Genomic DNA, 4,597 nt, shown 5'->3' on the forward strand with positions numbered 1-4,597 from the left:
TTTTCTCTAAAAAAACGTTTCCTTCACAGGTATTTCCTTTACCTAGACAGGTGAAATCTTACCTGTGGTAGAACCTCCTGTCTGTACAGGATTATCAGCTGTTAAACAGGCCACATCCTACACAAGTACGCATCAAATACTCAAATTCCCATATTCATATTATAAGTTGATGGTTTAAATGTTAGCTATGTTTAAAGACAAATATCAATATAACTTAATTATAATATTTAAAATTGGAACCAAGTATTTTTATTGTATCTTTACCACACCATGTAAATGTATTTCCTCTTCCTGCCTTCATAACAAGAGAGATGAACATGGAACATATTTATTTGTCAGTAATTTATGCTTAAATGTTAAAAATTGGATCATAATTATTGAACAATTTTGATATCTATAATCCATTCATCAGACTAAAAAATTCATATTTCTCTCATAAAAAGAAGATTTGCACCTTCAGTATAACTGTACATACACTTCAATTTTAAAGGGTGTTACTGGTTCATCAGAACACAAATTTGTGAGTAGATACAAGTTACTATTTGTGATAAATATAACTTGTGAGGATGGAAATAGTAATAAAAATTATATGCCTATATCAAAACCTAACCTGTGCATTTTTCCTCTTTATTCTTCCATTGGTAAACAGGACGGTAACCGGTTGTTTTTTTCAACTTTTGATCACATTAAACATATATTTTGATAAATCGGTTATTTTAGCAAAACATTAAACTATTTTTAAGAACTAATTATTCTTTTATTTATTTGTCATTAACCTAATCATGTTTGTTTGTATATGTAATCAAAACTAAAGTGGCAGAGCAGTTAAAGAAATCATTTTATTTACTTCACAATGTTTTCATGTGAATAGGATACACATGTATAGCTCAACAGAAGTGGGGGAAGTGTTTAAACTATTTCACTCTATCAGGCTATATATCCCTAAATCAACTCAGGCTGTTCCTGCAATTAAAATAGGATTCATGTACATGAATATCACTGTTAAGTGTGTCACTGTTGAAAATGTATTGCCGTATATTTTAATTGTATTGTCTACCTCCTACCTTACATTATGGGTTTTTTTTATTAAGTTCATAACTTAACATTATATGTTCATGTATTTGATGAAAAAACACAGTCACGTGTGCAATACATGTTACATTGAACTAATGATAAACAAAAACAATGTACTACTAACATATTTTAAACAATGTTGGACTTACATGACAGCTTTATCGCACATCCAGTAGAAATATTGCAATCTTCTTTTGAACAGTTACACACCGTTGTGCATTTTAATCCATAAGTTGGATAGACACATTGCCTACTGCAATTAAGGCCTGAGTATCCAATATTACACTCTGAAACAAAAGTATTGCTCTTTTGTTATAATTCATATTGGGAAAAACAACAACATAAAAAACGAGCGTTTTCATATTTCATTTCAAAATCTGCTGATGGTTTGGAATATGTATGTATTTGAAAATATGAAATTATATGGAATATATAAAAAAAATCATGGAAAGTAATTTGCTTAGAAAAACGTGTAATTTTATCTGTTAACGTAAAAATGTTATGTTTTGAAAGTAAAACACATTGTCTTAAAAAATCAAATAATGGGACAAGCTACTTTTATTTAATTTGAAAGTTTGTAAGTTTTGCAGGTTAAACGTATTGTCTTGAAAAAATCAAAGCATGGGACAAGCTACTTTTTTAAATTTAAAACAGATCCACTGATTGTAATAAAACCAATTGACAACCTGTACAGTTTCCTATTTCTTTACTCCATTCGTAACCAGGACAACAACCGCCTTCATATCTGCAAAACGAATATCTCATTAAACATTAAAGGAATTTTTTTTTCATATTGAATCGATGCATTGGGTGTTGCACTGTTAAATTATATGTTTTTTTTTTCATTTCTATTATTATCACAAACATGTACAATACTATTGCTTTACGAGTGAATTCAAACTAATCAAAATTAATACTGTTTATTTTCTTATTCTTACCTTGAACAGATTTCATATGAATGCGAAACAGATGTGATTAATGTAAAGGCCAATAGAATTAAAGCAGATGTTGACACCATTTTGTTCTATTTCAATATGATTTAAAGATCTCGACTGTTCTTGCTATGTAAAGTACATTGAGGAAGTTTTAATTCGGTCTTTATTTAATCACTAATTGGTTCCTAGTACAAGTTCCAAATGTTTTTTGTTCTGACGGAAACTCTCATCCACTGAGTTGTTGTCATCCGTGATTTATAGTAAAGTGGTTGACTTATATGTTGTAATGCAATTGACTTCAAATTTGTTTGGAATATTATTATCTTTATAAATAATTGTAATAGATAAAGTATTTTTTTCAGAATGTTGAAAATGAAAAACTCACCTAACACATATGTTAAAATAAAATTGTACTGCATGACTTAAATTTACATGGAAAAGTTGCACTTATCGAGAGAATAAAAAATTGTAAATTTGAAATTCATTGTAACGCTATTCATAGACTAAGTTGACTTAAGAGTCCAGACCAACAGATCGAGACCGACAGATCCAAGTACTTTATCCTGTGAGCTATATATTTAGACAAAATGACATACACACATGTAACAATTTAACATTATTATACTTTCATGTTAAATACTGAAATCTGATTGGTTTAGACGCAGCTGATAATCCTTTCTATTACCCTCATCGTTAGCAACACACTTGGCAACGGGTAACACAACAAATTGTTACATGCGCGTAAATTATGTGCGTACGGTTCGCCTTAGAATTCACCTCATTCCTATATAAAAGCAGTAAAGTTTTCTTCAAAATTAAGACAATCAGTATGAAATAAATAGTGCCTGTTTGGGAGGGTAACAGTTGAAATTGACACCCCGAGAAAACCATTGTCAACCAACGCTTCCCGTCAGTTGACATTGGTTCTTCGGGGTGTCAATTTCAATTCTTACCCTCCCAAACGGGCATTATTTACATAATGTTTCATTTTTCATGCTGTGACCTCCTGACAAAATATTAACAAGTCTTATCTTGAAGAAAACCTTATAACTTCCTTGGCATGTCTTTATGTACCAGGATTTGAAATTGTAGCCACAGAGCCAACATATCTAATTTTTATGATAAAAAATCAGCAAATACCATTTTTTGGTCATTTTGTTTTATTAATTATACTTTAAAATTAGTTCTGTGTATACATGTTTACATATAATTTAAAACAAGAGTCAATGTTAAAATAAAAGTAGAGTTCAGGGTGACTTCCATTGATGTGGGCGTACTGTTACTAGCCGAAGGAGTATTGGATACCTGCAACATAGATTATTTGTTGGTCATGTATGCCTATGTGTTAAGTAATGGACTATAATTATTGGATAATTTTGACCTCCACAATCAATTCATCAGACTGGAAAAATTCATAATTCTCTCATGGAAAGGATATTTAAACCTTATGTTCAAACACAGAAACTTTCTTTCCATATACATGTACATAAACTTCATTTTGTACAGGGGAAAGGGGGTGGTACCGGTTTATTGGAACATTATTTTGCGGTAGGTACAAGTTACTATTTGTGAAAAGAACAAATAACCTGTCGGCATTTAAAAAAAAACAGTTTTTTGTGAAGATGAAAGCTCATGAGTAACTGGTATTCACCAAATATTTCTGACATTAGGAAGTGGCAGAGTTGAAGTACTGAAGTCATGGGAGGCAGCGATGAGACATAGGAACTGTGAGAAATAGGGCACAAAATATTTTTCTTATTAAATTCATTCCTTACAACAGTATCTTTGAGTTTCTTTCTTTTTCTTTCTCTCCCTTCTCTCAAAAAATTTTTCTTAATAAATTCATTCAACTGACTCTTTCTCTCTCTCTCTCTCTCTCTCTCTCTCTCTCTCTCTCTCTCTCTCTCTCTCTCTCTCTCTCTCTCTCTCTCTCTCTCTCTCTCTCTCTCCCCTTAAAATTAGCAATGTGTCATCATCAATATCCATAGAGTCTGAGCAATAAAGGTACATGTTGTTTTTTTTAATGCAACAGATTCTTCTTTTCATTTTCTTTTTAAAATGTTTCCTTTGCAGGCATTTCCTTCACCAGGATAGGTGAAATCTTACCTGTGGTAGAGCTTCCTGTCTGCACAAGATTATCAGCTTTTAAACAGGCCACATCCTACAGAGGAACACATTGAATACTCTACCGGACAAAACTAACATTGCAATATACAGAGCTCTCAATATCTCGAACCGGATTACATTTTCCTTAGTTAAGTCTTATTCACCTTAAAACACTTTGTCCGGAAAAAAAATGTTACTTGTTAAGTAAAATCACTACTGCACCTACTTATTGTTTAATAAAAACAATTACTTTTCGTAAACTTTTAATTGAAACCAATTCTTACATCTGAATCAATTTCTTTAATTGAACAGTATCAGGTCGGGAAAAATAGCATTCCATCTATCTAGTAAATCTTAACACAGAGAGTTAAAACACTTTTTTTTCTTGCATCAGATATGGCTCCGAGGTTTTTCCGTCGGTGTGTTTGTCCGATGAATTAGTCCGAATAAGGAATGAGTCTGGGCAGAGGGCTAGAGAACGG

At 31.7% G+C, this 4,597-nt stretch overlaps 1 long non-coding RNA gene across 1 annotated transcript; it reads right to left on the reverse strand.

Annotated features, from left to right (window-relative positions):
- Nucleotides 1–1,007: 1,007 nt before the first annotated feature.
- Nucleotides 1,008–2,130, reverse strand: LOC128163501 (uncharacterized). The gene is made up of 3 exons (XR_008240813.1): nt 2,013–2,130; nt 1,761–1,819; nt 1,008–1,361 (listed from the first exon to the last, which is right to left on the reverse strand). It is a non-coding gene; the product is annotated as an uncharacterized LOC128163501 (long non-coding RNA).
- Nucleotides 2,131–4,597: the final 2,467 nt, after the last annotated feature.

Source organism: Crassostrea angulata, chromosome 9, assembly GCF_025612915.1.
Source record: "Crassostrea angulata isolate pt1a10 chromosome 9, ASM2561291v2, whole genome shotgun sequence".
Classification (NCBI taxonomy): Eukaryota; Metazoa; Mollusca; class Bivalvia; order Ostreida; family Ostreidae; genus Magallana; species Magallana angulata.